We start from the raw sequence: 12,063 nt of genomic DNA on the forward strand, positions 1-12,063 counted from the left end.
ACTACTGAAATTTTCAATTTATTGATAAAAAAAATAGAGGGTGTCGCTGAATTCGTATTTTGAGTACGAATTTTCTCCACAGCATGTTTTTGAGTATAGATAATTGAATTTCTGCACAGCATGAAAAAGACGCAGCGAAAAGGTAAAAACATGCTAAAAGTCATGACTGCATTGTACATCGAAATCATACTTTTTGACGTTTTCAGTTGTAAAAGAGCCACTTCGATGATGTGTACAGAAAAAAAAACAAATTTGGTGACACTTTATAATATTCATATCAATATAACGAAAATTTTAGTGGCAATAACATATAATTTTTTTGATAGAAAATTTGTAGTACATGTTTTTGAGTAATGCAATTTTTATAATATCAAATTATACTATACTTTTAGCGATATTTACGTGCATCCTATACATTTGTATTACATTTTACAGATTCAGAATAGCAAAGGAGTAGGCCCGGTAAGACCCTTTTTGGCCCCAAAATATAGCGTTTTTACGAAGTTGTACAATTATAAACTCTTAGTTATTTATTCGAAAGTAGAATACTTTTGTTACATAAATATGGGCTGTTTTTTTATAATACAATGGACATGCATCAGGTATTAGCATCATTATTTCATGCAAAAATACTGATAAAAATTTGTAGTACATGTTTTTGAGTAATGCAATTTTTATGCAATTATAAACTCTTAGTTATTTATTCGAAAGTAGAATACTTTTGTTACATAAATATGGGCTGTTTTTTGATAATACAATGGACATGCATCAGGTATTAGCATCATTATTTCATGCAAAAATACTGATATCTTCAAAATTTAAACATTTGTGCTAATTTTAAGACGGTTTTTGTCTAAAATAGAAGTGGCCGCACTTGTGTTCAGTCTTGATATTTAAATATATGTTGTATTAAATGATAATACACAACATATATAAATGTTGAGAGCGGCCAATTCCATTTTAAACAAAAACCATCTGAAAATGGACGTTAAATGGCATATTTGATAGATTTTTCATATTTAAGCTTGAATTTGAGCGTTTTTAATTACAAAGCCAGTCCAATTTTTTTACAATAACCATTTGAATCGAATGAAGTAGACACTTGAGAGTTTTAAAAAATGTCAAAAATCTTTCATCAGATGTACTTCGAATTTTATGCCGAAATTAGCCCTTACCGGACCTTCTCCTTTGTTATATCTCCGAAAGTATAAAAGTTACTTCTATAAGTTTATTTTTTTTATATTCATTTGAAGTTCCATATGCTCTAGTTGCATGCAAAACTTCACTAATATCCGTGAGATCGAACATTTATGTACCCGTAACCTTAAAATGGCACGTTTACAAAGAACGATAATGACTATGCATGGGAACGCGTTGCCGTCTTAAGGTGGTCCAGTATAGTTTGAAAAGAAAACATTAGGCAATAAATAAGATGACGCATTAGTATCTTGGATTTAGTTTCTTTGACATAAAGGCTTATTTCGTGATGATTTATAGATCTTTCTTTTTTGCACTCAATTAATTCAAGTTCGACGTCAAGATTTCGCACGTAAGGAATTCGTGTCTTCGGCAGCTAAAATCGGATTTCTCATTACGTAACAATGTATTGATAAATGAAGGAACGACAAGTATAAAGTTTGAGGGAAAAAGAGATGTCCAAAACATATTTGAATAGATTCATACAAGATTGATCTTCTGCTGCAGTTGATACACTGCAAAATTAAAAAGAACAGGACTGGTATACATTTTTGTATTTGAACTCAATTAACCAAAAAGGTCACGTCAGCTTTTGATATCATTAAGGGTCCATCGTCGTCGTCATAAACTTTTAAAAATATTTCTGTTTTGAAACTACTGGCCAAAATTTGACCACGCTTTTAATACCTGAATGTTTCTTAGAAAATCTGGTGTAATTAAAATCTGGTACCTGATTCATTCATCAACATTGCGGCTTTTGGTAAAAACAGAAAATAAAAAAATAGAAATCCAGTTTTTGGCTCATACGTCAGTTGTTAAAACCAATCAGAACAAAATTGGCATTGTAAAAATTATAAGCCGGTCAAGGTCAGGGCCTAACTACCTTGAAATTTTCAGAAATAATCATATAACCCATTTTGGAGTTATTCCCACTGAAATGTCAATTTATAGTAATTTTTTTTTAATCTTGAAACCTTTATATATAGAGAGGATCATAAAAATGGTAAAATTGACAAACAAAGACAGATCTACAAATAATTAATCAATGTCGAAAAGATTCAGTTGACTCCTTATTTGAGTAATTACCAATGAATGACGTCTTTCCAAAGTGGAAGAGACTTAAAAATCGTTTACTTTTTCCATGGCCGATTGCAAGCTAAAACAATTTTGCTTACCTTAATTTTTTCAGTCTTATCTGTATACAGTATAACTATGCGACAGCTGTGTATTAGCGATAGGAAAAAATGTAGAAAATAGGTCAAGCAGTCAGGGCATTCATAACATTCGATCAGACTCATTCTATTAACTAATCTTCCCGTTACATTTGAATAAAGTTAATGAATGACAGTACCATTAATGTTATTTATATTGATCGTGGTTGTTTTGTTGTTGTCAAGTGTGATGTTTTGAATCAATAAAATATGCGGAATTGCTTTTTCTTTTTTTTATTATTAACCATTCATTCATAAGTCATTTAGCATCATTGCCTTTCAAATATTCGGCCTTGATCGTTCCTAATGGAGGTTAATCCAGAAAACCGGTTCGGACGCATGAAATTTATAAAGTGCTGTTTTTCAATTTTAATTGCTTTCTACAGTTTATGATTTTCATTATTATTATTCTGGCTACAGTTATCACAAAGGAGTATGTTCGGTAAGGTACCTATTTGGTCTAGTTGGCACCGAATATCAAGTCCAATATTTCAGGTAAAAAAGTGTTTCCATATAAAAATAAGAAGATGTTAAAATAAAATTGAGAATGGAAATGGGGAATATGTCACAGAGACAACAACCCGACCAAAGAGCAGACAACAGCCGAAGGCCACCAATGGGTCTTCAATGCAGTTGTATGATTGCCAATGAGACAACTCTCTACAAGAGACCAAATGATACAGTCGTTAACAACTATACTTCACCGTACAGCCTTCAACAATGAATAAAACCCATACCGCATAGTCAGCTATAAAAGGCCCCGAAATGACCAATGTAAAACAATTCAAACGAGAAAACTAACGGCCTGATTTATATACAAAATAATGAACGAAAAACAAATATGATAAACAGCAACAAACGACAAATACTGAATTATAGGCCCCTGACTTGAGACAGACAAGTCTATTAATAAGTTAGACATGTAAGAAAGTGCAAAAGAATTATTTGGTCGAGCTTTACAGATGAAACATCGAACATACCGCATCGCCTTATTTCATACTGAACAACAACAAAAATGATTCAAAAGTCAAGGAATTTACAACAATTTCAATGCTTTTATTGTACTTTGCATTTCCGTATTGCTTTGGTTATGAAACAAAAATGGCAGATCGGAAAGATTATTTAGAAGTGAAGAGTAACTTAGTAGTCTATGTGGTCAACAAACATAATTTGTATTTTCATCTAGAAGTAACCTTCTGTACAACTTTCCATCACAAAAATGTCCTGTTTTATATATTTAAATAGAGAGACTAATTAATCAACATGGAAACAATGGGAGAGGGAATTCTCAACTTAAAATAGATATACTGGTTCTAACAACCGGAAGTAAACAGCTTGAACTGGGTAGAACATTAAAGAACATAATACCTAGTCGTTAGTCATGTTTGTTTTACTGTGCGTATTGATGTGTGTTTCTTTATTCTACATTGGCTAGAGGTATAGGGGGAGGGTTGATATCTTACAAAACATGTTTAACCCCGCCGCATTTTTGCGCCTGTCCCAAGTCAGGAGCTTCTGGCCTTTGTTAGTCTTGTATATTTTTTAATTTTAGTTCATTTATATGTTTTGGAGTCTAGTGTGACGTCCATTTTCACTGAACTAGTACACAATTTTATTCAGGGGCCAGCTAAGGACTACCTCTGAGTGCGGGATTTTCTCGCTGCGTTGAAGACCCATTGGTGGCCTTCGGCTGTTGTGTGCTCTTTGGTCGGGTTGTTGTCTCTTTGACATATTCCCCATTTCCATTCTCAATTTTATTGTTGTTCAGAAATTTTAAATTGCTCAAAAACAAAAGGTTCTTTCTTTTGAATTTGACATGTAGATGACTTAGTTTTCCTTACTTCGTATCAATTTTATGAAGATAGATCATAAATACTCGTCATATTCTTCCTTCTTTCAATCACGAAATACTTGATTTTTATTTTGATGAGACTTGAGATAAGGTAGTTTAAAGCTAGCGTATCTCTCGTGCTATTATAATATTGGCATGTTTGATGACTTTTAAGTTGTAGGACTTTCTTAGTTACAGAATTGTGTGCGGTCCTATCATGCATTGTTGTTATAGGTCCTATACTGGTTAGCGATAAGGTGTATACATTTCTATGTTAAGAAGTCGAGATGTTGTCCTTCAAAATAGATTTTCCTGACATTAGTTTAAGTGCCATGAAATGATCAGAATGCAGGATTTGCATCATCATTTATCACAAGAATTTCTTAGTTACTGTAAACCAACTTATTTTCGCGGATACTTTATTTCGCGTTTTGCCGTTTCAATTCGACTTCGCGGCGCTTTATTTTCGCAATGTTTTAATTTCATTGATTTATAAATATAAGAGAAGATCGAGGTTTAACATATTCGCGACGATTTATATTCGCGATATTTTTCCACTCGCGAAAGTCGCGAAAATTAATCGCTCTCGAAAATTAGTTGGTATACAGTATATGAGGGTCTGGACCTCATTATTCTCTATCCTTTTTTTTTTGGTCCATTTTTCTCCATTCTTTATATTTTTTGCCCATTATTCTCTATTCTGTAAACCCCCATCCAAACCCTCTTATATTCTTTTTAGTTAAAATGTTTAACTATTTAGGCGTTCCATAATGTTAGTTATGAAAAAAAAAAAGTATTATATCAAATATGAGAAATGTTATTGCCGTGCTGAATTTGAATTATATTCCAGCGACTCAAATCGAGGGCAGTATTTGTGGGTTCGATCCTCGCCCGAGTCAAACCAATTACCGGCTAGGATGAAATTTGAAAAATTAGGCTGGACAGGAGTTTTGAGTAAAAAAAAGGCAGGATGAGACACTTGCAAAAAAAAAGTCAGGACGACAATTTAGGTAAAAAAAAGTCAGGATAAACTAAAAAAAAAAAAATGCAGGACCGAATAGAGTGAAAAATAAAAATGCAGGACAGAGATTACAGCTAATTTTTTCATCCTAGCCCCCCCCCCCCCCCATAAAAATCAAATGGTAGCTCCCTTACATGTTCCCGTCCGCTATAATATAAATGTAACATTTGCCAATGGACGTTAAAGTTTTGTACCGTCCATCCAGCAACTCTATTTCAAGTATAAATGAGCCCATGTAGATGCTAGCCGGCAATTGAATGATAGTTTATAAATGACTTTGTTAAAATCTAAATGTTATTAAATATTAATATAATACTTTATTGCCATATAAACATATAGTTGTTTGTGACAAAGAATAAAAACAAAATATAACAATGAAATAACTTTAAAATTGATAATAATTGAAAACATGAAAAATTATGTGACTTCTACCCTCAGTTCTAATCACTGCTTTAAAGAGGGGCCAATAACTTTTACATGTTCTGTGATAGAAGGACTTAGCATTTCTTGAGTTTTTTGTACTTAAGTGAGAGACATAGCATGTTTCGTAGGTAAAACATTTTCTAAGAGATTTTCCCGAAGATTTTCATTTATTTTACATTCACTGAGGATTTGTTTTTCATCCTCAAGCTAGTGCTCCAGTTTACAAAGTCTATCCTTTCTATGAATTTTATGATAGCGACCCTTGCCTATTTCTAGAGTATGGTCACTTATCTCGGTTTAGTAAAGCATTTTTTTATATAGAGAAGTCATGAGAAGCCAAATAAAATTCTCTATCCAGTTAAGTTTTTTTTTTTTATAAAGTTACAGTTTAATATTTTCATTATAGCTATTTGTCTTATTTTCAAATACATTTTTATATTTTTCTATTAATTCATTCTTACTCAGGGACTAAAAGTCTCTACAATTAGGTATGTTATCTAAAAGGTATGGGTTGGGTGAAATATTCTTAACATATGTATACCAAGAATGTGCACCATGAAAAGATTATTTATACAGTTAGTACCAGTCCATACTATTCATTTCCATAATCACCATATGTGTGACTAGAAAATAGTAATATGGTTACTCAGATCTTCTTCCGATCGGCCGTAAAACCCTTCCAAAGTAGAGCGTCCGGTTGGCTCCGTCTCGGACGGCCTCTATTAAAGGACCTACCAATTGTATTTATTGTGAATTTGTTCTCATCCTGAACATGTATGAAATATTTGCCACTGGAAGTTTATCAACCAACAATTAATCAATCAATCAATTATTTTCAAATTCCTTTTTTCGCCTATTGTTACGCTGTTTTAGCAACGTAATCGTGCCATCTTTAGAACTCTCAAAGTTCTCCAAATCAATAAAACGAGTTTCTTAAGGTACCGTCCATTCATCTTCTTGGTACAAACCATTCTTTTTATTACTTTAATAAAAAAAAACAAAGCATTTTGTGTTTAATAACGTACAGGAACATTTTTAAAACTCCATGTTGAATCCCATGTATTTCATTTGCAAGAGTTCAAACACTTTTTCTCACTTCCTTCCTGGAACAAATACATTTTTTTCTAAAAAAAAGTTAATTTAAACAATTTATCTCCCCCTCCCCCCCCCCCCCCCAAAAAAAAATAGAAAAATAAAAACAATATGACTTGGTCTACGCCTAACTATACCTAACTGATACAAAAGTTAACAGAGAAATTTTTAATTCAATTCTATTTAATGTACATGTAAATTACGTGGAAATGTTGTTTACTGATGTGAACAATTTTCATATACAGGTAATTAAAACCGATGTACAGATAAGAATAAATTTAATGTGAAACCAGTGTTCACTACATTAAACTAATTGTAAACAGGTTTACAGTACACAGCGTTTGGTGTGCACACGGCCTTGGATGGAGAGTTGTCTCATTGGCACTCATACCACATCTTCTTATTTATATTAACCCATTATCGACCTGTACTGGACCTATTTTTCAATCTGAACCATACTCGGCCAAAGGTCTGAACCAAACTCGACCAAAGTCTGAACAATACTCGACCGGTCTGAACCATACTTGACCAAATAACCTCTACTTTTTGTAATTTTAACTATTTATATAACTATCTTTTTAACTGACATGACAACAGCCACAATGAAGTAAAGATATGTATATACAGTGTCTACTCTCCTCAGTGCAAATGACTTTTTAATGAACGGAACAGTAAAAAAGCTGCATAATTTCAAATGTTTTTGTAGCAGTTCAGTGTTTCTGTTGTTCCGTTGTTTTCCCCTTATAGTTGATGTGTTCCCTCGGTTTTGCTTTGTGACCCGGATTTGTTTTCGCTTATTCGACTTATGACTATTGAAAAGCGGTAAACTACTGTTGCCTTTATTTACTATTGTAGAATAAAGGATGATGAGGAAAAACTTTGTGTTTGTTTACGCTTTAAAAATACAAAATAATTGATTTGAATGTATGTATAAACACAATTTCCTTAGAATATAACTTTACTATGTACTCATACTTGTCAACTGACCCGTATTCTGCGGGTAATACTCGTATTACGGGTATTCTGCGGGTAATACACGTATTACGGGTATTCTACGGGTATTCTACGGGTAATACCCGTAAATTTCCCCCTCACCCGGGATTTTTGAGATAGCCGACGGGTCGTTAAATAACCCGGGAATTAGGAAAATGACCCGGATTCTTGAGCCTTCTTACTTTTTGAGTATGAAACTGTGATTTATAAAAATACAATACTTAATTTGACGAAAAATACTTGAACGTTCTATCTACCAACTTCGCTTCGATACGCAGCAACGTCTGGCATCAACTGTATAGGCGGTTATACCCGTGTAACAATAAACTGTTCCAAACATGTCATTGTAGTTTAAAAATTACGTATTTGTAACAACAATAAGCATGACATTCAAACATAAATCAAAGTGATTGAATTGTTGCTTGAACGTTCTTTACTGTGTAAGATGTATGCACTGTTCAAGATTCATGGGACATATAAAGCATCAAAAGTCATTCAAGCGTCATTCAAGAGTGAAATGTTAGTCTAGTTGTGTGGGCGAGCTTTATTTGTATCCATTAATGAAGTTTCATCACTATGTTTTTGTATAATAAAAGTACCCTAGATATACAGTAGACCGAATCCGAAAACGTCAGGTCAGGTAACAATAAATGGGCAATGTCACAGATTTTGGTAAAATTTTGCATACAACTTTGGCTCATTGCACAATAAAAAAAAATCGAAAAAAATAATGCATTTATCTCATTTATTGTCTGAAATATTACTGATTGAAATCTTTTTTTGTATAGATTTTATTTTCAATAATTTGCCTAAGAGAGGTAGAGGGAGGCAGAAGCAAACTTCCCTTTTTAAAGCAGAGTAGAGGGTGATTTCGGACAATTTAACATTCCAACAAACTGTTTCTAAAGGCTACTTTTGTGCAGAATGAGATTTGACAAATACTGATGTATAACTATGATCTCCGATAAAGTATGTGTATATTGTTGTAATCATTGAAAGTTTTAATGTGGGTTTCAAACGTCCATTCCGATATGACGTGCTGCTTTCGCTTTGTAAACAACACCGTGATAAAATACTCGATATATCTATACTTAGCGCAGACTCAGAGATATACATAATAATGGATGTTACAAAATACCTCCTACGTAAATCCACATGTATCGGAACCTATTTGCAAACGCTATTCCGATTTTATTGTTTTAAAAATTGCAATAGAAAAAAGACTACAGAACTTCTATTCTTATTCGGATGCATAACAAAAAGAATTAATGCACTAGAGCTCAGAGAAATCTATAAAACAAAAATAAAATAAAATTCCGCGAAAGTCCATTAATTCTTTCGGCGCATTTAAGTCATTTCAAAACATGACGTCATACAAATGAAATCGCTAAAGCTGAAGGTTTTCCGTTACGTGAACCATCGAAGTTCGTATAAAATTGCATTAAAATGGATTTTTGAGGTAGGGTTTGTTTTACTTTCTATCCTCTTGCATTATTTGCATATTAACGAATTTCAGTAAGTCAACATGGTCCTTAGTTACGAAATGTCAACTTAGGATTTGACGGTAGCTTACGAGAAAAACAAGTTAATAAAAAATGGCAAATGTAGGATTTGATAATTAAAAGAACTAAACACATTTTTTCTGGCGGCTATTTACGAAGTAATTCATGCAAGCTACAGATTTATTAGAATGTTATAGCTTTATCTAACAGGGAGTAAAAAGGAACAACCACACACACGGCGAACCCACCCCCCGCTTCAGTTTTTTAATGACCGTATTTGTCCTATTAGAATCGAAATATTTCATGGAAGCCATAGATTTGTTGTAAATTTACACATGGCCTGGGCCGTGATATTCGTTAATTTTATCCCTCGATAACGCTCAGGATAAAATTCGAATATCACTGCCCAGGCCATGTGTAAATTTCCAACAAATCTATGGCTTCCATGAATTATTTCTTAAATTTGCGAAAAATGCAGGAAAATTGTACTATGAAGTCAGATTCAGTTTTTTGAAGAAAGACGATTCTTTTCTTGAAAACAAAATAATAAAAAAAAAACATACAAATTACTCATAACTTTTTTCAAAAGGTCGGTGACGTGTACTTCTTATGGCTTTATTTGAAAGAGTACACAAAGCACTATCCTTCTTGAAATTTTTATGACCGAGAAACTATCACTGGTAAATATTTTTAAATACTGGAAACGTGTTTTCATTCTTACGTCTTATTTTTGGCGGGAATGAAATAAATCATACTTTTAAGATCAAAACACCAAAAATCTTAAACTCTAGAATCTTTAATTGATAGATACACGTCTACAGTTTAACGTGAAAAAGTGTTATGCTTGTAGGTTCGATTTTAATGGATTATTTGAAATTTTAAAAATAACAACCAAATAATGTTCAAATAAGGGGGAAAAAAACGAAGTTGGTGACCCCAATTTTTTTCAATATATTTTGTTTCCAAAATCATGAAATATCTTCATACATGTACACAATTTTCAATAAAAAATCACTGGTAGAACTGAATAGGCTGTTTGGTCTAAATGTTACCCTACGTATATAACCGGACGAATTATTAGAAAAAATAGAATTGAACATTTTAAGCAATAAATGCTATCTTTACTGAATTCATTTTTGGAATTCGTTAGACTTTCACTCAAAAAGTAAGCATTATCAAATCCTTCTGACTTTATTTAGTTTGTGAGCGAGTCGGCTGAATTGACTCTATTTGATGAAAATGAATAAGATTCCTGCTGTGAAAATGCACCGCATATACAAAAGAAATAAATCGCCCCTACAGTGAAAATGAAAGTGTTGTATCATTATTCGACATGAAAACATGAATCGAATAACGAAAGCAGCATATCAACAAACTGAATGGCAAAACCTGTTTTAGGTTGTGCAACATTAATGATTATGTTAAAAGGTATACTTTTCTGAAAAAAAAACTTTACCGCTGCTTTTAAATCTTCTGCAAGCTCTGTTTGTGAAATATTCTCAATATGTAACTATTTGATTACCGATTTCACACCTGCATGGCAGTAGGCGTGATATAAACCCATTTGTATCTCTTGCATGTGTCATTAATTTATTAAATCAATATACAATTGATAATTATATCTTATTTTATTCAGAAATCATCAATTTTTCGTCTGTTTATTTATCATTCAACATTAGAAATACTTGACAGATACAGTAAAAACTATATTTCAGGATTCGCACTTTGTATAGACTGGTCTTTCTAAACAATTATTGTTACATAATAAAATTTACCGTTCTAACATCATACACGCAGGACAAAGGGCAAAGTTCTCTTTCGGCCAAATATGACCTTAAAATTTAACTTTATCATAAATTATCAAAATAGCCATAATTTGATTCTTAAATGGAACTATTTCAAAAGCCTAACTATTTGGTTAGGTAAATCTCTAATGTTCATTAGAGTATATTGTAGGCTTCAGAGTTAGCACATTTTGGGTATATTGTCAAAAAACGATCATTTTGTGTATTTTTGGACCTAAAAGCTAGAGAAAATCCTTGGCCGCAACCTAGGATCCAAAATGTTTTGTAGCCAAAAGTTGCCAATGATGACATTGAATCCCTAGAAAAAAATAAACTCTGGATCCAGGGTGGCGGCCAAAGTAAATTATGTTAAAAAGTGTTAAGAAGTATTAAAAATTGGACCAAAACTGACGTTACAACACAAATAATGCATACTTGAGGTGTAATTTCGTTGTTATTTTTAATGTGGTGTCCCAAAAAGAAGCGATTTTGTTTTAATAGTTATATCACAAATATTTCTATGTAAAATTTGAGGTGTTTTGGCCTAATAAAAAAAAACATCAAATTCTTAGGGCCAATTTAAACCCTTCGTAAACCGGTGAAGGTGAAACAATGATAACTTCGTCCAATCGACTCAGTATTATAGTTAGTTTACTTGTGTAAAAATTGAAAGATAGAACAAACACTTGTCTATAACAGCTTTCAGGTAGTAATGTCGTCTGCACTAAATCGATGTTTTCTGTATAAAGGCATATAACTTATATGTTTTGTAAAAAGTTTTATGTTTGAATTGAGAATACATGACTGAACTTTAAAGAGAAGTTTCAATATAAAAAAATAATGCTCTATATATTTAGTTCTTCGATTTTTAAAAATCAGGTAACCGTATCAAACGTATAATATCTGAGATGTTATTTTGTTTACTAATCCATAACTGTTATGCTTCGCATGCTTCCGATGTTAGAGACATGCATCATTACAGACTCTAAAGCAAAACCTTCAAAAAAAT

At 32.4% G+C, this 12,063-nt stretch overlaps 1 protein-coding gene across 1 annotated transcript in view; it reads right to left on the reverse strand.

The window, feature by feature from the left end:
- LOC127703031 (beta-1,3-galactosyltransferase bre-5-like) overlaps positions 1-11,797 on the reverse strand; it is a 49,456-nt gene extending 37,659 nt beyond the window's left edge. Inside the window, exon 1 of the mRNA XM_052207413.1 lies at positions 11,741-11,797. The gene's annotated coding sequence lies outside the window, so the exon portion shown is untranslated. The remainder of the gene's footprint in view (positions 1-11,740) is intronic.
- Between the last annotated feature and the right edge of the window lie 266 nt (positions 11,798-12,063).

Source organism: Mytilus californianus, unplaced genomic scaffold, assembly GCF_021869535.1.
Source record: "Mytilus californianus isolate M0D057914Y unplaced genomic scaffold, xbMytCali1.0.p SCAF_5, whole genome shotgun sequence".
In the NCBI taxonomy this organism is placed as follows: Eukaryota; Metazoa; Mollusca; class Bivalvia; order Mytilida; family Mytilidae; genus Mytilus; species Mytilus californianus.